This window comes from Saccopteryx bilineata, chromosome 1 (assembly GCF_036850765.1).
Source record: "Saccopteryx bilineata isolate mSacBil1 chromosome 1, mSacBil1_pri_phased_curated, whole genome shotgun sequence".
Taxonomy (NCBI): domain Eukaryota; kingdom Metazoa; phylum Chordata; class Mammalia; order Chiroptera; family Emballonuridae; genus Saccopteryx; species Saccopteryx bilineata.
Genome location: NC_089490.1, coordinates 282,144,018 through 282,168,033, shown reverse-complemented (window position 1 = coordinate 282,168,033; position 24,016 = coordinate 282,144,018). Strand labels below are relative to the sequence as shown.

General features: G+C 42.8%; 1 protein-coding gene across 8 annotated transcripts in view; it reads right to left on the bottom strand.

Moving 5' to 3' along the window:
- The window catches only part of TRIO (trio Rho guanine nucleotide exchange factor), a 351,333-nt gene that overhangs the window by 250,078 nt on the left and 77,239 nt on the right, over positions 1–24,016 (bottom strand). The window contains exon 2 of one of the 8 annotated variants that reach the window (XM_066243831.1): positions 7,257–7,352. The exons of the other annotated variants lie outside the window; for them this stretch is intronic. The gene's annotated coding sequence lies outside the window, so the exon portion shown is untranslated. The remainder of the gene's footprint in view (positions 1–7,256; positions 7,353–24,016) is intronic. 8 annotated transcript variants of the gene reach the window in all.

Below are 24,016 nucleotides of genomic sequence, written 5' to 3'. Positions count from 1 at the left end.
AAGGGCAGCTTCAAAGGAAATGTTCAAGGGAGCGTTTAATTGTTTCTTGCGCTCCCTTGTCATTTTTTGTTGTTCCTACGAGAGATGGCAACAGGAAGTGCAGGGTGTCCCTTGAGAGCTGCGCCTTTGAACAGGCCCTACATCAAGAGCAGAAGTGAGTTCCTCAGTGACACAGGTGAGGCCACCTGAAGAATTCAACCTGTAGCAGGCTAATGATGAATATGCAAATATGTTTAAGTCAAGGCAGAAAAGGTGGGCTGACGGCAGTCCAGTGAGGCGGCCAGCCTCTGGCTTATGCAGCGGTGGGAGGGGCAGTCAGAAAGGACTAGATGCAGAATGACCACAAACGGAAAAGCAATTAGACCTGTCAACTGAGATGATGGAAAAGCAACAGCCCAACATACTGAAAATGTCTACAAAGAGTCTTGCGCAAAAGATGCTTAATTTTTAATGAGACAAAATCTTGGAACCAGACACAAAATTACCACAACTGAGTATTCAGTCAGAAAGTGACCTTTTCCTTTTGTAAACAAGTATAAGCAAAGCCAAACTGGTATTTATTTTTATTTCAGCGTCTTATTTTAGAGGACCTGGTTACTGTAAAATAACCAGCTAGGGCTGCAATAGTTTGGGAAGGACATTTTTAAAGGGTGGTTCTTTCAGAAGCCTGTGCTGAGGCTTTGCTGTCACCTCACAGGTTGGCCAAATGGGGTCAAGTGCCAGGTGAACCATCCCCATAGATAAAACCAAGTATCGAGTGAACAGAGGCTCCAACCACTGTGGCTGTTCCCAAACGCCCTGTTCGCCTGGAGTCCTCTACCTCAGCTCAGCACCTCGGTACCTCTCACTTCACCGAGAAAAGCCAGGTGTAAGATTCTAGCTCACTGGATTGTCTTCCCTTTCACATGTAAACAGCTCTACTGCTTTCTTTCTGGTTTTAGAGAAGAAGCAGACAGTTTTTTTTCAAAAAATTTCCCTCGATCCCATGGCTTCTGTTGGTACCTGCTTTATCTATTAACCCCTTGAGTAATGAGTTTTTTTCATGCTTGCTGATCCCCAGGAGTAGGTGTTTTTTTTTTTCCAGAAGATGAAATTAGTTCCAAGTCTTGTTTTATTAACTTAAAATCATGTTTGTCTAATAACCAATTTATGAAAACAAGAACATACATTTGCCTTTTTCTAGTGTTGTCTTACATACACATTTTTAAAACAAATCTATCATACTCTGGATGGTCAGGAGGCACGAGAACATACATGAACGTTGTACTATTCAAAAGGTTAATGAGGTAAGAAATGATGACATCGGGTCATTTACAATAACATGGATGGACCTTGATAACATTATACGGAGTGAAATAAGTAAATCAGAAAAAACTAAGAACTAAATGAATCCATACATAGATGGGACATAAAAATGAGACTCAGAGACATGAACAAGAATGTGATGGCAACAGGGGTGAGGGAGTGTGGGGAGGGGGAAGGGGCGAGGAAGGAGAGAGGGGGTGGGGGAGGGGCACAAAGAAAACCAGATAGAAGGTGACAGAAGACAATTTGACTTTGGGGGAGGGGTATACAGCACAATCAAATGTCAAAATAACCTGGAGATGTTTTCTCTCAACATATGTACCCTGATTTATCAATGTCACTGATTTAAATTTTTATATATATATATAAAAGGTTAATGAGGCCACTCCAACCCCTCACCCCTTACCCCTGCAGATGGATTCAAAGGCCTCAGCCATCCAGTACAGGGACAGTTCCCACCTCCCAAGCCACTGTGAGGCTTCAAAGAGATGACACCAATAGAGCACCCAACTCTGCTCAGCAATGGTGCTCTGCACATGTCAATTCATTAATAACAGGGCCCACACTTCTGTCCCCTGGCACCCAGCCTGAGCCTGCCCTACCTACAGGGAGAGTGAAGCCATCCCAGCCCAGGGCAGAAGGCGCACAGTGGCCAGGCGATCCCCATCACCTCAAGCTCCAAATTCTCCAAAATATGAGCCACTTTCAGAATCTGGGATTAAAGCATTATGATTTTTATTTATACAGGAGTTAAGCTCTGTCACTTTGTGCGCAGCCCATAAACACTGATCAGAATTAGCACCGCCCTGGCCGGTTGGCTCAGCGGTAGAGCGTCGGCCTAGCGTGCAGAGGACCCGGGTTCGATTCCCGGCCAGGGCACACAGGAGAAGCGCCCATTTGCTTCTCCACCCCTCCGCCGCGCTTTCCTCTCTGTCTCTCTCGTCCCCTCCCGCAGCCAAGGCTCCATTGGAGCAGAGATGGCCCGGGCGCTGGGGATGGCTCTGTGGCCTCTGCCTCAGGCGCTAGAGTGGCTCTGGTCGCAACATGGCGACGCCCAGGATGGGCAGAGCATCGCCCCCTGGTGGGCAGAGCGGCGCCCCTGGTGGGCGTGCCGGGTGGATCCCGGTCGGGCGCATGCGGGAGTCTGTCTGACTGTCTCTCCCTGTTTCCAGCTTCAGAAAAATGAAAAAAAAAAAAAAAAATGAAAAAAAAAAAAAAAAAGAATTAGCACCGACAGAGCTCAACAATAAGGTCCTCAGAGGCATGGGGCTCCCTCAACCAAGGAAACCTTGTAAGGCCTTAAATATTAAAGGTTGCAGCACCAAAGCACTGCAGTGACATCACCCAGAAAGCTAGGCATAAGAGTGTGAAGCTATCTTGGTGTGTCATTTAGCCTTAGTGGCTAGGGACTCACACAACTAGGGACTCTTAATAATTGACAAGAGAACCACTGGGTCGCTTGAGGAGAAGCATGGCTCCAGACCTCATCTGTCCTTTAAAGAAAAAAAATCACAAGGAATCAAATGCAACGTGCTCCCCTAGCCTGGCTCTGTCTTCTGTGTGGCAAAGCAGCCCCCGTTCCCGGCCGCAGTTTTCTCCTCCGTGATGGTGCGTTTCAGAAGCTGTTGGTGAATCGAATGAGCAAACGCAGGAGTGTCTCACCCAGAGCTGAACAAATAAGGGCACAGCCCATTGCAGCGATTATGTCGCTGCTACTGCCCTAAGTCAACAACAGGATGGAGTGACGACCACAGAGGAAGGACAGCCAAAAGGCAGCACATGTGGTTAAAAAAGATGTGCTTCTATGTATATGCAGTGGTCTTTCTGTTCACCACTCAGGTGGGCTGCTGTCAGAACTCACAAGAAAGCAGTGGAAGAAAGGGAAAAGCCGGAGCTGTGAGCATTTCACCCCCTAATAAATAGGCAAGTGGTTGCTAATGGCAACAGAGCCTCCCTCCCCCAACTTTAAATCTGTGCACACACAGCTTCCATCGTTCCCTACAACATGCTACTCTGGTCATATTTCTGTAAAAAAATAAAAAAAGAAAGTCACTCGTGGAGCACGTAGTCACACACGTGTATAAACAGGTGTATGTACACCCAGCCTCGCAAGGAGGAGCTAGGCACCGCAAAAGGAATGCGATTTAATTCCAAAAGCACAGCCCTCCCAGGCTGATAACGCACTGGCAGCACAGAGGTGTCCCTGTGAAGACAGTGACGGCATACTCGCACCACGTGGCTGCAGCTAAAAGGATTACATCACCTCCTTTGTGCAAAGACAGAGCTGCGGGAGAAGCAACTGCTCGCAGGTTTAAGCACCACACAAGGCTGCAGCTGCTATGAGTGACAACCGCCCTTATTTTTCCTTTGTGGCAAAAATAAAACACGCCTCAGAGATGATAAAATCAAGTAGCGTAGATTCTCTAACAAGTTCATAGTCGCCGCTCCCTGTATCTTCTGAAGCACACTGCTCCTTAACAGGGTAAGTCCTGAAGCTGGAAAGGGAAAAGAATAGGTCTTCCTATGAACCAGGTAAGAAAGTCAGCATTCATTCACTGGAGCTCTACTCTGGCTTTCCGCTCAGTGCAAGATGGCACATGATGGATTTATACCTGTCGTCCTGTTCTTTCTCACCATGTGACAGAGCTTCTCTGGGCGTCAGAGAGCTGAGCCAGTGGCAGTCTGTAAACCAGTCTCAGGCAGGGCTGTCACCCAGGCCAGCATGTTGCTCTGCTCCTTTTAAAATGATTCTATTAAACAGGTAAGCCAGGAGTCAGCTCTGAATGACATTATCACCAAGAACCCCGCTCACAAAACATGTACTGCGAGCAGACATCTGCCCTTCACGGAACCTCATGCTCAGCCTTGCAACAAAATATTTGTGCCCGGCGGTCTGTCTAGCTGTTGTCCTCGACACATGCAAATTAAACGTACACAAAGGAACAAACGAAGCCTGAGACACATGAACACAGTCTCCATTGGCAAGTCCCTCCTCCACAGCCCAGGAAGCTTAGCTGTTTTTCAAGACAAAGTAATAATGAGGGTGTCTGCCTCATCCTGCCTTTGTAAACAGCATTGGCCAATAGTGCTGGGCAGTCCACAAACTGGTCAGCCTCACCACGGCTGAGTGTCACCAGCTGCACGGTGGCACTCTCTTACTCTGTGTTCAGGATGGCTCTAGGACTCAGAAATCAACCAAATCAGAAATCACTTTCCACCTTCCCGTTTCCAAGTCTGCTTTACCAACAAGACCATTTCCACTTCTCTGCACATTTCCACTGTGTCCTTCAATGTAGAAGCTACACATCCGCCCGAGTCACAGGTCAACCTGCAGAATGTGTGTGTGTGTGTGTGTGTGTGAGTGTGTACATGTGTCCTATTAAAACCACCACCAAATTCAGTGAATTTCTCAAAACCAGTTCCAAATGATAAAGAATTTCTTCAGTATAATTTCCATTTGAGTTAACCTGTAAGAATGAATTCCTTTAAAGACTTAAATTTTTTTTATCATAACAGGGTATACAAAGATAAAACGGTTCACTTAAATTTAAAAATTACTAAATTGCACATTAACTTTTTCATAATTCAGAATGATCTCTAGAATTCCAAGGTTTATATTCATATTTCAAAACAACGGATTAAGGCAGCAGAGTCCAAATTCCCATTGTGACAGTAACAGGGCATTCCTGCTGTTCTGGACTGGCTCTGACAGAGGGCAGAAGGGGATGTGCCCATGCATTCTAACAACAGACCCCAGGCACATCCTTGCGGGCCTCCCGGGGGCACCCAGCTTGCTCTGCAGGCCTGGGAAGGAGAGAGGGCTGCAAGGACAGCAGCTGGCTCTTCCAGTTTGGGAGGGCACACGACTGCTTGCTGGTGCGGGCAAAGGGACCAAAGAGAGGGGTCAGGAGGACAGCCTAACAGGCAGGGGGCTTCAGCAGAGGGGGCCGGAGAGGGGTGCACCTCCAGAGGGAGATCTGGAGAGAAGTTGTAAAAAGTGGGTCTAGAAACATTCTAGAGGTGGGAAGTGGGGTGGGAGTGGGAGGGTGTCTCCTGAGAAGCTAAGAGACAAAGTCAAATGCAGAGACAGAAGCAGAGAGAGGACACGCCAAAGAATGGCAGTAAGAGCAGCCCAGGTCAAAAGAGATGCCACCTTTTCCTTTCCTCTGTCCCCAGCCCCTACCAAGAGAGGCCAAAAGGAACAGGGAAGTTGAGGAGGGTGATGAGAGGTAAACAGACATCACCCCCTCCTTGTGGCTGGTCTGCAGAAATGAGGACAGTGGGGTTAGAGGCCTGAAGTGGGGAAGAAGGCTTTTGAGTTGCATAAAAGAGTGACATTTTGGTTTAATCGTCCGGTCCCTGCAATGCCTAAAGCAAGACCTTCCTAACACCCAGGAGAGAACCGTCAGCTACAGGGCCTGCCTGAGAAGCTGTAAGAGGTGAGACATGTGGGGCCAAGCTAGGTCCATTCTGGCCGCATCTTCCCAGCTCCCAGACTTTACAGACAGACTTGCTACTTTAAAATATTGTCAAAGATGTTAAGTTCCAGGAGTACATGCCCTCCCAGCCCTGAATTACAGTAAGCCTGAGAGCTCCCACCTAACTGAATGCTTAGTAAATGAAGTTTTAAATTAAAAAAAAACTGAAGTATTAAAACTTTAACACTGTTGGTCCTGCAATGAAGTTATATTTTATTTTTCTGTTTTAGAAAGGCATTTTGCTTAATTTGAACTTTCACCTTCTGATTTAAATTGCTTCAAAGGGTACAATGGAACAGTGTTGTTTATCAGATAAAAGAAATGGTTTTAGTTGAGACGGGAAGTAAAATTCACAAGGGATTTAAGTAAACCCAGGGGCTGGATAATGAGTGCTTTTCCCATTATATGGTTAAGAGTTTCTGTCCAGAACTACCAAGCGGTATTTAATACACACTCCACTCCTAAGTGGCTTTGATATTTACCTGTTTGGAATAGACACCATATATTCAAAACTCAAAATAAGCTCTCTAATTCCACAGCCTCATTTAACTGAATGGCAATGGTTTGACCAATGAGGCTCTCAGGAGGCCAACCCCTTGATGGCAGTGGTGACAACAAAAGCACAGGCCAATTCTACTGGATTCAGACGCACTGGGTCAGGATATAACCCCCAACCCTGCACCTTCTTCAGCCACTTGTTCTTTAAAATGAGCCCTGTGTGCACAGGGACATGGCCTCACAGTCAGCTCCGTGTGCAGGGGCGGCCTGTGGCAAAGGCAACTGTTGTGCACAGAGAAGCCCTTCCAAGCCGAGGCGTCGCCCATTCAGGCCGGCAGAATTGTCACCAGCTCGGGCTGACGTATACCATCATTAAGCAATGACAAGCACAGCTCTTAAAAAAAGAACAAGATTTCTGTTAGCAGCTGCCTCAAAATAATCTAAGCCTTTCTTTTCTTCATCCACACGTGGGGGAGGGGAGAGAAGACGACACACTGTCGCCGCAGAGGAGACTGAACCACTAGAAACTGCACACTGATCTCCTCACATGCACTCAAACAGAATGCTCCACTTAAACAAGAACCTTCAGTGAACGAAGGGCTCAGATTTCTGGGGTGTGCTGACGTAGAAACGGTGCCAGCAGTTTCAACAGGTGCAAAAGAGCTTTCACAATGACCGAACCGAAATACCCTGAACAAGTGAACCCACCACAAAACAGCGATGTTAGAGGCTGAGAATGGTAAAGCAATTACACTGGAACAATGTGGGAGAAGCTTTATCACAACCAATATCCTCTTTCCACTGACCCAAAAGGTTCACTAGCTTCTCCAAACTTTATGTGTATGTTGCTTTCAAAGTTAAAATTGTACATGCCCACACCTCCTTCCACTGTGCTCCCAGCTGAGGTAACTGCACATTCCCATAAGAGCTCATAAGGGAACCCCCACCCGAACCCATTCGGAATCCCTGGCTCACCACATTGATGGCAAGGAGCCAGATGCAGGGTTCCTGAGTCACTGCCAAGGATGCTGCTTCTTGGTATATGGGCTTCATCAGAGGACAGATGTGGTCCTGTTGGCCCATCAGAACTTCAAGTCAATTTTAATGATTACTGTTCCTTTCCTCTAATATTATTAATATTAAAATTCATCGATATTACAGAATAAGTCGATTCCTAAGGCCTGACCCGAGAGCCTGGTCAGTAGCAATAATTCTATAGGCAAACACAATCTAGAACGTAAATAACCAATTCAGAAAGGTTGGCCATAAGTTGCCTGTAAGTGTTCTACATACAATAGTGAAAACTCAACATCCCTGGTAGCCTTGAAAGAAAACATCGATTTCTACACTCTTCAATTCAGCAAGGTAAGGCAGCCTTTTCAGTGATCTTTGCCCATTCAGGGTAGACAGAGTCAAACCAAAACTGAAACTCCTATAACCTGTCGCACTAAATGTTGTAAATTCAAAAGGAAATCTCAACTTGAATGTGTTTTCCCCAAACTGGCAACTTCAAATGCAAAGTAACCATCTTTACAAAAAAACAGGTTACATATATATTTTTACAGTATTAGGATCTACTTACTTATATGAGAGGAATATCAACCCCTATGTTACCGAAGTATTCTCTCTAAAGACCTTAAAATGTGTCCATGTTTGACTTTCCTTATTTTAACTAATGGACCAAAAGCATAAAATGCCCAATCAACTCACGCCCAGCAGGCAGTGGCTGAGCAGCAGCCAGCCAGGCCTGGGCAGGACCTGAGGCAACTCCCGAAGAGGGGCCCCACTGCACCCCTGCCCAGCTGCATGTGGGAGTGTCAGTGTTAGCATGCTAGCTAGTCTGCTGAACAGCAAGTGGAAAGCTCAGATGAGGACTTCGCTTTTTTTTCTAGAAAATATCCTTTACTGATGAATTAGCCCTCGGTTCCTGGCACAACTATACTGAAAACTGATCATACAGGACTAAAACTAATAAAAAATACACACAATTAAGGGGGAAAATACTGCCAGCCTACAAAAGTCAATATGGCCTTTTAATGCACCTAATTATTTTCATGACATGTTTTCCTTATTAAATTTGTGAGAAAAGCAAATGCTGGGAAAACTGACTTGGCTTATATCCTCCTGCTGAGTAATTTTTTAAAAAACTCAGAATACTACATGTATTATATGACATAATGTTTTCTCTTCATCATCTCTCTTTGAAGTATATCTTTCCAAAAATCATTTCGTAACTTAAGAGATGTGCATAATAAAAGTAGCCATTATAGCAGGTACATGGGAACTTCTTAAAATCAAGTGCCACGAACAGAGAAAAATCAAACAAGGACTCTGTAAACTAAAAAGCAACTTGGTGGAGGTGAGGAGAAAGTTTATTAGCATTAGGGGCTATAACCTTCCATCAAAATTAAATTTTTTTTTTTTAAAAAAAAGCATTTCATTTCTAAGATCAGGCTAAATACCGAGGGAAGGAAGATAAATGTGAATGCAGAGGACAGGAAGAATGACAGGAAAACACTGAGGGACACGGAGAAGCCTGAAGGGTCACAGAGTGGAGAGCCCATAACCCTCCCCTCAGCAGCCCCAGCTCCTCCTGTGCTTCCTGGCTGGGGGATGGGAGAAGGCAGTCCCACCCAAAACCTGCTAACCCGCCGTGTGGCCCAGGGTGGGGGGATGCCCCTGCTTGCTCACCCCCACCCCGGCGTGTGTCTGTTCTGAAAGTCTCCTCTGCTGGAACTTACTGACAACTTGTTTCAAGGTTCACCTGTAATTCACCTCCCCAAGTACAAAGGGAGTTTAGAGAGGGCAGGATGGAGTTTCCCATTTCTGCTTTATTTTCCAACAATATACTATATGGTGGCAATTTAAGGAATCAAAGGGTAGATTAAAAAAAGTCCACATTATTAGCTTTTCCTCACAATGTTCTTTTGTGAAAGGGTGTGGATACAAAACCAGAAACCTCTCTTTGCCTGGCAGATAACACTTTATTTTCCTCTTGTGAAGATTCCTCAAAGGAAAAACTGTATTAACTTTAATAATATTTTTAAACATAAAAACTGGCAAGACTTCAAATTTGCACAGGGTGATCTGTGTTTTATGTTTAACAACTTTTATTCCATGTACAGGTTTTTATTATATATGACACATACTCACTATCAATCAGCTGAAAACACCAAATAGAACAAACAGTAACATGTGGTTAAGGGCCTAAAGAAGACACACAACTTGAGTTCCAAACTTGGCTTTGGCACTTAAGAGCCATGTGGCCTGGGCTAAGTTACTTAACTTCTGTGAAGCTCAGTTTTCATCTCTCTAAAACACTACATCCACCTTGTAGTGCCATATAGTAAGGACTGGAGTTAATGCAAGTCAAGGTACAGGGGTCTCAAACTCGCGGCCCATGGGCTGCATGCGGCCCGACCATCAATTTTGTGCGGCCCGCAGACTGGCCCGCAGATTAATCCACGAAGTTTGATTAGTCTGCGGCCGCACAAAATTGGTGGGCGGGCCGCACGGCCGCGAGTTTGAGACCCCTGGAGAACAATGCACAGTACATGCTAAGAACCATAAGTGACCACGGTCGATGTAGTTGTTATTTAGAATACTGTCAAAATAACAATATACTCTTCATTTTAGTTAAATTATTGACCTCCTATAACAAAACTGTTCCAAGCTTGCCATGGCATACAGTTTGTCCCATGCTTGGCACTGACCGGCTGTGCAGCTGATATAACTGGCATACCTAATGGGCAGAACCAGAAGCAAATACAATTACAGAGAGTGTCTGGGGTAAGAGTGAAGAAGCCAGAACCTAAAGTGAGCAAGTGCACGCTTCAGTTACTACTATTTGCCTTCTTTAACTGTTACTTAAAATGAAATGAAATGTGAAGAATGCTGAAATCAGAATTTCAGAGCTGAAATTTTTCTATATCCACAACAATAAAAATATAAATATCAGCCTATACTACAAATAAAGTTTGAATTAAATAAAAGGCTCTAAAACATTTTTTTAAATATATAATCTTACATAGGGACCAGCAGCTGATTCTGTCCTCCCTCCTTCCCAGGCTGCTCCCACGGCATCTAATAAATTTGAAAACCTTAACAAGTAATTGGTTTTAAGATGCACAGATTTTATGATTATACTAAATAGTCACTAAAAAATTACAAAATCTGGCCCTGGCCAGTGGCTCCATGGAAAGGACATCAGTCCAGTTTATGGATGTCCTAGGTTTGATTGCCAGTCAGGGAACACAGGAGAAGAGAACATTTGCTTCTTCCCCCATCTCTCTCCCTCTTCTTTCCCTCTTCCCCTCCCACAGCCAATGGCTTGATTGGCTCTGATTCAAACATGGTCCCAAGCTCTAAGGATAGCTCCGTTGGAGCGCATTAGTCTCAGGTGCTAAAAATAGTTCAGTACTCGAGCATCAGCCTTTGATGCTGTTGCCACGTGGATCCCTGTTGAGGCTCATATGGGAATCTGCCTCGTTATCTCCCCTCCTTTCTCCTAAAAAAAAAATTACAAAATCATCCATCTACTTTGTAATTTCTACCTCGTTTACCTAAATCATTACTTAATTCCCTATTATGATATAAGGCAAATGGATGATGTTCAAAGGAAAATCACCTAACTATGAATTTGAATATAAAACAGGTCCCCCAAAAAGCCTACATGTGTAGTTAAAATGAAAGAAAGGTATTTGGAAAATATTTTTATTTGAATAAAACCTTAAAATTGATTTAGAGATCTTCACCAAAAATAATCTCAGTAGGAAGGAAATAGCCTTTGTTATAACAACACTGGTAAACAGAAAAGAAAGTGGCAATTCTGTTTGTTTCAACATATTGTAATGCCCTGCTATTTCCCTTAAAAAAAACTGTCATGGGTATATTAGTCTCTCAGACACTTTAGGGACCCAGGAACTACGCTTAAAAACTTCTGTTTTGCAATGCATGATAAAATAACAAATTTCAACCCTTTTCAATACTTTATTTCAAAATAGTTTTGCCAATAGTTTTAATGAAGAAATCCCACCTTAACTCTAAAAAGAAAAATAAAAAAGGAGAAAAATCCAAGTTTAATATCCTTTTAAATTGGTAGATTTGCAGAATTTTATCAGATATTGATAACCGGGGTATTGTTTCCCATGACTTAGTGAAGTATAAGTAGTCTTTCTTGTCTGAAAGTCTATAGAAGGACCACTCCCCAGGCCAGGCATGCGCCTCCTGTACGTCAGAACACGCCGCAGGCCAGCCCGCTCCTTGCAGCTGAAAGGGTTTTGGAAAATGTCTGGCTGGTTAACAGATGCTTGGCTTGGATTTCCTCCCAAATATGTTTTTAATGCTGATAATGCTTAAATGCAACTGTTCACAGCAAGGGAAAGAGTGAGGGGAATGAAAATCTGCTGTTATGTAAAAAGGGGGGGGCAGAGCCTCAAGATAACAGCTTAGCCAAAATTTCACAGTGATTTTCACAGAGGTAAATTCATCAGTCGTTCCCAATCATCCTGTCACAAGAACTCCTTTCTCTTCATTTATCCCCACTGAGAAGCTCACGATTTGAAAGTCTCCCTACTGAATTGCATTTAGTAGATAATAACTGACCCCATTTTTAGAATCAATTTATCTGTTAAACCAATGTAACCACACTGCATGCATAACAGCAAATACACTTCATGCTTCACTGAGTTACTAAAGACTTATTCCAGAACCCTGTATGCTTCCTATTAATGTTTTTACTATTGTTTGAAAATGTATTACAGACCAAAGACAAAATCCTGCAAAATAGCAAAAATTAGGCTGCAAAGGAAGGCGAGTCAGGCAGAGTTTAGAAGGTGCAGCTGAAGAGACAGGAAAACCTAGGGAACAATTTAGATAGAATGATGGGGTCCTCTGGAATATTTTATAAATTATGCATGAATTACTTCAAAATCAATGCTGCTGCTCCTGTCGTGCCCCCTCACCCCATCCTGAGCATCCTTCTTTTAAGGCTAGTCTCCAATCTCATAAAGAAGCCTTTCCTAGTGATGGGGAGAGGGGGGTGATGCTGTTCCCTTTCGCCCTACACAGTTCCCTATCCATCTTCAGTGTTTGCTGACCTGATGTACTCCCATTATGAAATCCCTAGTCATTTCTGTTCCTGTACTAGCCCACAAAATGTGAATGCAAACAGTGATGGAAGGAATGTGGATATTTAAGAGTTGGCTCAACCCAATCAGAACTCAGTTCTGTAACTGGGTGGCCCTGGGTCTCAGAGTCCCCATCTGTGAAGTGGGGTGATAGCGCCTGATGAAGTCAGTGAGTAGTAAATAAAGAAACCAATGATCAATCAAGCCCCCAGTTAACAGAAATCAGTTATGTTCTTATTCATTATGTGGCAATCTCAATATCTCCAGGGATTTGGGGGGATGAGGGCAGGGGATTGTGGCATGACATTATTTCTCCCGTGTTAGTATGCCAAACTTCTGGACACATGAAAGCTGTCATTGCAGACTGAATCACTGTACACAATTTCTATTTTGTACATTTCAACTAAGTACATGTGGAGGAATAGCAGCTACATTTTGAAGGACACCCACAAAAGCACTGAGAAAGGCTGGAACACGTGGGTTAGGAGGAGGTCTGTATTGCTAACCAGAATAGAAAGTTACAAAGTAAACTGTTAGGCATTCTACCAAAAACAAATATAAAAGCATAATATCAGAATATTTCATCTCCTCGTCAGGGCACACAAAAGCAGCTACCATCTGCTTCTTCCCCCTACCTCCCCCTTCTCTCCCTCGTCCCCTCCTGCAGCCAGTGGCTTGATTTGTTTGAGCGTTGCCCAGGCACTGAGGATAGCTAGGATAGTCTGCGCACATTGGCCTCAGGTGCTAGAAATAGCTCAGTATTCAAGCATCGGCCCAAGATGGGGTTGCCAAGTGGATCCCAATTGGGGTGCATGTGGGAGTCTGCCTCACTATCTCCCCTCCTCCCACCTTAAAAAAAGAATACTGTTTATATATTCTGAAATTATTTTTGTTAATTTACCATCTCAATTTTCACTGTTTTTTACTTTATTGACTATAAAAACCATCATTAGCATTCTGTTCTATATCTTAAGTCTATGGCCAACAATTTCAGATTACATGTAACCACCTATCATCCTACATGAAAACAAGCAAAAGCATCATTATCATCAGCATTACCAATCACTGAATTGATACTATGAGCCAGCAACTCTTCTAATTCTATTAAGTGTGTATTTTTATACCTATCTTCCACAAGAAATGGAGAGAGGTTTACAGGGGTTCCGGAACTAGTATGGGCGCCAGAGCTCAAGGATGCGAAATCTGCGTCTCCTCAGCGTCACACAATACCATTCAGATCAAACAGAGAACACAGCAGCCACGTTCCAGGCTCTTTACAAAATTCCACTGCAAGACTTAACTTTACAAACCACTTTATAAATGAAACAGCAGAAAAAAAGAGCACAAAAAGTTACATTAAGTAAAATGGACAAATACTGAATTCTCTTTTTAATATAGCCCTGAATTATATACACTTGGAGCATAAAGGAGAAACATTCTCAGCCAGAGCAGGAGACAGCACCCACACAGTGCTCCCTCCTGCACAATCTGCAGTGGTCATGGGAGGCACCCACCTGAGCCCGTGTGGGTTGACAGCGCCAACGTGGGAACCAGTAACAAACATGGTGCAAAAGAATTTGTTTCCAGTTCACTCACCACTTACGACAGGGAAGACAACCTGTCATTATCATAAATATTTTCAAGTAATGAGTAAATTAATGAAAAAGTTCAAATTGGCATCAAACACTGAAATGTTTTTCACCACCCAACTAATAAAACGTTTTTCACCACCTAATTAATTACCTTCTTACAGAAAGTTTTCCCCAGCACACAGGTAGTCAGTTTACCTCCAACACCTGCTGTACCCCTCCAAAAACAAAATCATTGAGCATTTTTCTAACTTTTACTTCTATTAAAATCCACTACATTCCGACTATTTCAAGGAATCTGACCCAAACTTAACTTTCTCACATGTAAACCAGTCTTTATCTCTGACTTAATCTGAGCATTCCAGTGACTTTAAAATTCACAGGAAAAAAAAAAAGGGAAATGTATATTATATAGCTCTTCCCACATGCTCAGTTGATTGTAGTCATCAGGACAGGGGCTGTGGCTATTTTAATTACTCAAAGCAACATCTTTAACGGTAATCTTACCCAACAAATAATAATAGTACTGTGGCTAAGAAAGAAGAAAATAGTACGTTATGAATTCTACTTCAAATTGTAGCAACTTCTAAATTAAACCTAGGCAATCAGTTTTGGCTCACTATGTGAGCTGTCTCCCTTTTCAATACCTAGCTATCAAGTCCAAACTAACATTAGAGGCCAACTGATTATCAGTCAAAGAGTCTAGGCGGCTGTTGATAATATTGCTACATTCAGGCATGGGTCAGGCATTTTAAGCACCATGTGGGCCAGTGAAATCAGTAGCTTTGCGGAATCAGTGTCATGCTCAACTGTGTCGCTTCCACCTGTGCCAAGGCTACAACTGTTGGTTTCCACCCAACAACTGCTGATAGCAGGTGTGCACACACCATGTGTGCACACACATCAGTGTGCCACGTCAGCCCGCCTTCCCTAATTCTGATTCTCTGACATTCAAAGCAACATGCAAGCCACTTCCTAGCATGCCAGCATCATACACACACACCTACTACAGCAATACAATACCACTGTACCTGCTACTTCTTAATCACTGTGTCAATAACCATGTTAGTTCTAAAGAAAAGTAATTCTCAGATACTGTCAGAGAGAAATAAAACGCTGTCATGCCAGCACGGCAGGCGGTCCCACGCCTCTCTCAGCAGCTTATAAAAGTACACAAAATTATCACACAGCACAAGGGGCAGATGCCTGGAAACTTTCTGGTGGTACCTTTTTCAAGTTATAGAAACAAGTTGTTTTATGTTTCACAGATCCATAGAGAAAGAGTGTTGCTTAGCAGGTGCCTAGGACTGGAAGGGATGACGAGACTGGAGGGATGAAAGCTAAGGGGAGTGGGGTTTGTCACGATAAAGACATTCTACAACTGACTAGTAAGAATGGTTGTACAACTCTGTTCATATACGAAAAAGCAATTGAATCACACACTTTAAATGGCTGATTTTAACGCCATGTTGGTTACATTTCTTTTTTTTTTTTTTTTGATTTTTTTTTTTGTTTTTTTGTTTTTTTTTTGTGGTTACATTTCAATAAAACTGCAAAACAAAAAAATATTTGGAAATGTTACAAAAACACTCTATATAAGACGTTATTCTGTAACTGATTATAAACATACAACTGGAATGGAGGAGAGGTCATTTTGCCTAGCTATGCTATGATTATTTCTTTCTGTGAAAAGCCCACAAAGTTTTGGTATATTTAATAACTAAATGGTAATAATGTTTAATACCTTGGCCAAATACTCCTCTGGAGAAATAAGTGAGTATATTCTAAGTTACCTACTCCTGAACCCACATGCTCTGTTTGGGGTACTGAATAGGAAGAGGGCTGCTGTGTATTCGTCACCTTTGCTTTGGCAAGGATTCACTATAAGATGAAAGCTTGGAGAATAAACACATGGATTTTGTAATTAAGACAAACTTTTTATTCTTAAAACATTTTTTGTTGTACAAAAAAACCCAGTCAAACATTTTTAAGATTTTGAATCTTTGAATACCTATAATCACCAGTGAGTTTTTAGACTCTGGGACTTTCTGATGCTGGGAAGATCCTTTTTTAAGCTGTCTTGGGAAGGGCCCAACCACAACTCCACATCATTTGGACTTTCACTCTGAGAAAGCAGCAGTTCAATAAAATTAGCATGGCTCCCACTGTAAATATAGTATTTGTGTCACAGGTGATCTAACTGACCAGTTGGTTGACTTAACAGGGAAAAATACATAGTTTCGTCCATGAAACCACAGAAAGTTCACAACCTCTTCCCAGAAGGTTTTGACAACTTTCCCATGAACTCATTCTGTAGTTGCTGGTCGATTAAAATGGGTATCTGTAAGTACTTAAATTTCATTATGGTTCTCACATTTTGGGTTTGGGAGAAAAAAAAATTTAATTCTGTAGAAGATTTTCAGTTTTTGTGAATTAAACCACATTCTGTCCAAGCCAAATGATCGCTGGCTAATATCCCACCTTTAAACTGTGAAAAATATTAATATTTTATATAGTCCTTTACAGTTTTAAAAGTATTCCCCAAATCAACTAGCTTGCCTAATGATCAAACACAGCATATAAGATAAATACATTTATGATCTACACTTCAGAGAAACCAGGGATGCAGGAGTGTCAAAGATGAGACATCACCATTTACTGGAGAGAACGCAGTTAGAAGTCAAATTGAGTCCAGGTCTTCTAGCAGCTGCCCTCTCCTCCAACTTCTCCCCCTCCTTGTACCCACAGCCGGAATTTTTTTTTATCTGATCTATTTCTAGAATGTGTTAGTTTGTATAAACAAATTAGATTATATCATAAGACACTTAATGTATACACTTTTAAAGTATCAAAAAATGACCTTAAATGAAACATTTTACAAGTAGCAAACTACATTTCCTAGGTTTGCCTCATATTTTGAATATATTGTGAGAATGGATAATATTTTTTCTTGGTTTTTGTTTTTTTCAGAGATATCATTTTCCTCCTTAATTTCTGAATAGATCAGAGATTGCTCAAGAAGAACAAATGTTCAAGTCTTTATTAATACTTCACTTAGGACAAATTTTCCAAATTATTGAAATATAATTTAGGGCAAGGTAAAATGCCTTTCTTTGCCTGACTAGGCAGTGGTGCAGTGGATAGAGCGTCGGACTGGGATGCCGAGGACCCAGGTTCCAGACCCAAGGTTGCCAGTTTGAGCGCAGGGTCATCTGGTTTGAGCAAAAGTTCACCAGCTTGGACCCAAGGTCGCTGGCTGGAGCAAAGGGTTACTTGGTCTGCTAAAGGCCCGTGGTCAAGGCACATATGAGAAAGCAATCAATGAACAACTAAGGTGTCGCAACGAAAAACTAATGATTGATGCTTCTCTCTCCATTCCTGTCTGTCTCTGTCTATCCCTCTATCCGACTCTCTCTGGAAAAAAAAAAAAAAAAAAAATCAATGAACAACTAAGGAACCGCAACGAAGAATTGATGTTTCTCATCTCTCTCCCTTCCTGTCTGTCTGTCCCTATCTGTCCCTCTCTCTGACTCTCTCTGTCTCTCCCACAAGAAAAAAAAATACCTTTCTTTTATATACTTTTTATAAAATAATATTTTAAAAGAATGCTGTAATGCATTTTAACCTAAAACATTCTTTTCTTATCAACATATTGAATTATTATTGACATTCCTTCAAATAATCTAGTTTTTTAGATTACAAACTCAAAAAAATGTAAATAGTCATTTCAGACTTTTCCACACATAGAGCGCTTTATTTGCCCCACACTTCTCTATTAAGTGACCTAATACGACAATTCATACTTTCCTTTTAATGGACTGCTTGTCTGCTTCTATGAAAGAGGCTCACTACATTCTGTATCACAATCTGCAATTGTTACAATGCTTCCCTTTGTTACAGTAGAAACAGAAACAATCTTCACTATTCATTTCACTCTCTACACTAAACCAAATATGATTTTTTAAATATTGATTTACCAAATACAGCTCTCAGAACATGTCCATCAACTTCAGTGTGTTGTCAACTTTCCCTCAAATAGAGAGATACTGAGATTCCAAAACTGGTTCAGTGGTAGTGGGGGCATGGGGGGGGGGTCCGCCTCTGACAGCGGTGGCTTCTCACCAGCATCACTAGCAGTCTCACAATATGAAGGAAAATGTGCCAGGGCAGCTACCACCCTGCCCACAGATTAGCAAATGAATAAGCACGTCCCCATGCACTGGTCTGGCCACCAGCTACTAAAGTCACACAACCTGCTCCCCCTATCCACTGCCCAGCGCATCTAAATGTCACCACTGAACTGAACTGCTTTATCCTCTGCCGTCCATTCTACCCCAGAAACTGCCAGTATTTCCCTGTGGGCTTAAAGTAGTCCATGGGGTCACACGGTCATACAGTGTTTGTACCGGAACCTCATTAACTCTTCCAATTATAACAGCAAGGAGTCAATTTTTTAGGTGTCTTTATAAATCTAAAATAATCTCATTAAAACTACAACCAAGTTCTTAAGAAGGGATAGAATAAATTGTATTTTACTATACCCACAGTTAAGAGAGAGAAGAAAAAATATTTACTAAAGGGTAAGAAGGGGTAGTTACCTGCTTCCTAAAGAATTCAGCAACCTGCCCTTTCCAGACGGTGCAATCTTATACTTGGGACAAGTATCAGACCTCAAGTATCACAGCTAAGTCTCAGCCTTCCTGATGAATCTTAATTTCCCACCACTGCTCCATGAACTTTCCTGCTCAGTTGCTCACCCTTCCCTGCATGAGCCAGCACTTCCCGCTCTGGACCACTCTAGACTCATGGCAGTCCCACAGAGCGATCGCAGCAGGCACTGAAGCTTACTTAGTTACCTCCTATTCCCACAAAGCCTCCCAGCCCCAGCTACAAGTGCAGTAGATCTATTTACAAAAATTGATCCTCTGACATGTAGAAAAATATATTGAAAACTTAAGAGATATATATTAGAAATTAGAAGTTTTTAAAACTTTTTATCCTTTTTAAAGTTCCAATTTTGTAAATTTTTGCCATATACAGTATATATATTAAGTAAATGAACACACACATTGAAAATATATACTTAAATGTTTCTGACTATTGTAGTGTGCAGTCTTTCTGTTTCTTGTGCACTGTCCGAAGGATGCACAGCTCTTAGCACGCCTCTCTCTTTCTGCTCTGTAAATAGCATGGCACACAGTGGACAAACGAAGATCCATTCACTCGTTTAATAAATATTTTTTGTTCATCCACCGTGCTAGGCAATGGCGACAGAGAGCAGCTCCTACCCTCATGAAGCTACGAGTCAAGAAAAGCAGATACAAATAAAATAACCAATACCATAAATGCAATCAAGTAAAAAGCGGGAAATCACAGGAAGTTAAGGGAATGTACAGCAGGGAGTTGGTAGGGGGGACACAAAGTTTATTTAGGGGAGCAGGAAATGCCTATCTGCAACACTAACATCTAGGATAAAATTTAAATGATGCTTAGACCGTAACCAAGGTGGGCCAGAGGCAGGGCAAGGAGGGCGTGTCTGATGAAGCTGAAAGAAACAGAAGCCAGAGGAAAGTAGGCATGTCTGGCTGTCATTCACGGACCTGAACGAAACCAGTACAGCAGAACTATATGATCAAGGACAGGAGCAAATACACAGACTGTGCCCTACCAGCCATGGAACCGTAAACCCACTCAGCACCTCTCATCTTTACTCTCTCGCACTATAAAATGAAGTAAACAAGACCTAGCCTGGCAGGACTGTGGTAAGGATGAGATAACGTATGTACCACTTATCACGGGGGCTGGTGGTTGCTGCTGTTACTGCTATTATAATTAAGTCCTTAAGTTCTCAACTAAACTTTAAGACCTGAGGCCAGAATCTTTACCTGAATGATCTTGTACATGCAGGTTCTCCACAAGTTATCTGCTTCCACGATCTATGACAAAATAGGTAAATAATCCGGAAAAGAACACACAAAAAAAACCAACCTAAGCCTCTGGTTGATGTCTGTATGAGGCTCTCCAAAAGATTGCAAGTTCCCAGAGTCAGAGAGGATCCCCAACCGAGTCTGCAATAAAATAACTTTCTATTACTACACATATTCAAAGTTTCAGATAAGTGTGCCACAATGACACACTTTGTTTGCGTGTAGTATATTCCAACCATATTATTCAATTAAAGTCACAAGGGTGGAGAAGGCAGCTGGTAAGCAGCACTAGACCTCCACTGCAGAGAGAGGGCCAAAGAGGCACCAAGATAGAGAGCCAAGTGCTCAGGAGAGAAAGGCAGGCCCAGGGAGCGCTGTTAACAACACTTGCAAATTAACCCCAAAGAAAGGTTTCCTCCCCTTCACTGACAGCCTGGAGAGTACAGAACAAAATGTGTTACCCCCTGGTTTGAGAAAGTTAAGTAGTGACTATGACTCATTACTTCTCAACTGTGAAATCCATAAAAGTCAACTGAAAATACTCAGTGTTGGTTCATAAAATATAACCTTGTCTTGCTTCAAACACAACAGTAGTAACATACACCTTCCAACATACACTTTAATACTCATTCACAGATTATCACAGATTATCAAAGGGCGGGGGATGGAAAAGGTAGGGGGACATTATTGAAAAATGGGCTTGTTTAGGCCTGACCTGTGGTGGCGCAGTGGATAAAGCGTCGACCTGGAAATGCTGAGGTCGCCGGTTCGAAACCCTGGGCTTGCCTGGTCAAGGCACATATGGGAGTTGATGCTTCCAGCTCCTCCCCTCCTTCTCTCTCTCTGTCTCTCCTCTCTCTCTCTCTCTCTCTGTCTCCCCCTCTCCTCTCTAAAATGAATAAATAAAAAAAATAAAAAATAAAAAATAAATAAGAAAAATGGGCTTGTTTATCAGTTCTGAGTATAACAGGGGTCACAGAGTGAGGGACAGAGTTGTTGAAGCACAATACATTTCCTAGCTTTCAGACTGTTAAAATGCCAAAAAACAGCAAACACGAAAAACAATTCTTTGTCTCCCTTCTTTGTACTATGTACCACTAAGTGGGGAAAGATGGAGTGGCATTGGCAAGGAATTCAAAGCAAGTTGGCAAAGCAATGCGAAGCTTGCAAAATTCATCCTCAAGCAACCTCGAGTGAAAGGCACTAATGTAGCCCATTTACAATTATGACATGCATGAGCCTTAACTCCACCACTCTCTCTCCAGCTAAAAAAGAAAAAAAAAAGTCAAGAAAAGTGATATTGGAAAAACTAAATTGCAAATTTCAATGCTTTAATTATATTGGTAATAAAAAATTATTTTCAACACACCTAACAAATGATAAAACTCTCCAGTATGCTGGAACATCAACATAAGAAACTTTAACCTAGAGAAAAATACAAAAGATAAATGACCATAGGAAAAGGGCTAATGCTGCAGAGGGAGGAGGCATAAGTGAAAGGAAAGGAAAGGAGACTACAAGGGAGGGAGGGAAGAGACTCCAGAACAAGAGCTCAGGGGTTCTGAGGTTGGTCGGGCAGAGGGACGCTGCTGCTGTAACATCTCAGGAGTCCCTGTGCACTCCCAGAGCACGGGCAAGTCTGATCCAGACATCAACCACAGGTTCACTCTTCATGGACCCTCACCTCCACGCTCCTTTGTCCTACTTTACATTTAGAAATCTAATGGGGCATCTGTAACTGTCACAATAATGGGGGACACCCCTGGGATTTAGAGGAGAGCCAGGAATGCTGGGCAGCCTCCCCAAGTGTATGCGCGCGCGCGCACACAGACACATACACACATGTGCAGACACTCCATTCAGCACCTTGCCTGACTTTCCAATGTCTTTGCCAGATATTCAAGGCAGTGAAAATCCTAAGTTTATAACCTAACTGCATTATGCATATAAATAGAAACAATTGGGGGGCATAGTTTTTATATACTACATTTTTCAGGAGAGCAACTCTCTTGTAAATGGAAGAAACTTCTACAGTACTTTGGTTTGGAAATGTATCAAGAACTGCTCGCTTCAGAGAGTCATGTCACCAGCAGCAATGTGGCTCACGGTAGGTGAGTCACCCCAGTTAGCACCTCAGCAGCAGCGGGCTTCTGTGGACGTCCTGTCCATGAAGCTTCCATGTATGGCTGCAAACATCACATCTGCTAGAAAAGTGCTCTGGATTGACTGCAAGTCTGCAAGCTCTCTGCATTTAGATAAGGAATTCTCACCTCCTTGGGCTGACTTTTTCTATTCCTGCAGCAAGATTCCAGGAAGGATGCTGTTGGGCAAGCTGGATTTACATTGTCACAGCAGACCAGCACGCCCAGTGCCACTGTCCTATGTACAGTCACACCTAAGCATTTACATAAGTAAGCCATTGTTTATCCATTTCATTTATTTCATTTCTTCTTCATTAGTTACAGCATTGCTCAATTTTTGACCTATGTGTTAATCACATCTCACAACAGTACAAGCCCCTTACACATGTTAAAAACAAAGGGAGTTGGGTCTGGCGGACACAGCTATAAAGACTTCTGAGAAGACTCCTGGATCCAGCTTGAACGCTGTCTTCCTAAAGGTACTTAAAACCTACCAAGAGTGGGCACGGTCATCTAGACTGTGCCAATGTAATGAAAATTACATCACCCCACATCTAAATGAAACTCCTGGCACAAGTTACAAAGGCTGCCACTGATGTCTTGCAGCTTCACATCTTTGAGAAGTATTAGAGAAAAAAAGAGAGGCTGCCTCTCCTCCCAAGCCTTAAAACAATACTTCAGGAGCCACGGCCGGGCATCTCAGTGGTTAGAGCACTGGCCCAACACTCAAAGGTTGCAGGTTTGATCCTCGGTCAGGGCACACACAAGAATCAACCAATGAAAGTGGAACAATAGATGTCTCTCTGTCTCTCCCTCTCTCTCTTTCTCTCTGTCCCCTCACCATCTAAAAATCAATCAATCAATAATTTTAAAAAGCAACAACACCCTGGCCGGTTGGCTCAGTGGTAGAGTGTCGGCCTGGTGTGCAGAAGTCCCGGGTTTGATTCCCGGCCAGGGCACACAGGAGAAGCGCCCATCTGCTTCTCCACCCCTCCCCCTCTCCTTCCTCTCTGTCTCTCTCTTCCCCTCCCGCAGCCGAGGCTCCATTGGAGCAAAGATGGCCCGGGTGCTGGGGATGGCTCCTTGGCCTCTGCCCCAGGTGCTAGAGTGGCTCTGGTCGCAACAGAGCGACACCCCGGAGGGGCAGAGCATCGCCCCCTGGTGGGCAGAGCGTCACCCCCTGGTGGGCGTGCCAGGTGGATCCAGGTCGGGCGCATGCGGGAGTCTGTCTGACTGTCTCTCCCCACTTCCAGCTTCAGAAAAAACAACAACAAACAAACAACAACAAACAATACTACACGAAGGACTGGCCAATACGGTCTACAGGCCTGGACTATTCTCTGCTACAACCGCTTCCGAGCTGCAGCTGTGGGACTGAGTAGCTGCGAGGGAGACCATGTGTCCACAATGCCTGAGTCTCACTGTCTGGCATTTACAAAAAAGGTGCCAGCTCCTCTTCTAGATTAAACATACCTAGATGTTTTATTCTTATCTTAAATCTATTTTAAATACATATAATCTGAATCAATCAATTTTATAAATTTAAACATTATGGGGGGAGGGGTGTCTGAGATAAGCGGGATGGTTTAAGTTTCCTTAAATACATCTGAGTTTTAGTCCCTTTCCCTTTCTGAACAGAGATCTAAACTAATGGTCTGACCTCATCAATTATCACAGGATATATTCAAAAACAACAATAGCAGAGAAACCTTTTCTTTTACCAAGTAAATGCCTCTAAACTCAAACAGTTCTAGAAGTACAAGGGGTAATAAAGGAGATATCCATTTTATTCTAAAGAGCTTATTCAAAATGGTATGATCTGTGCAGGGCTAAATTACCTGCATTGAATCCACGTGCAACTTCCTGAAAGCTCACATGACTGCAGGAAACAAGAAAGGGTACATTGAGGGTTTTCAGTCCGCAGGAGCTCAGAGCTCAGGGACAATGCGG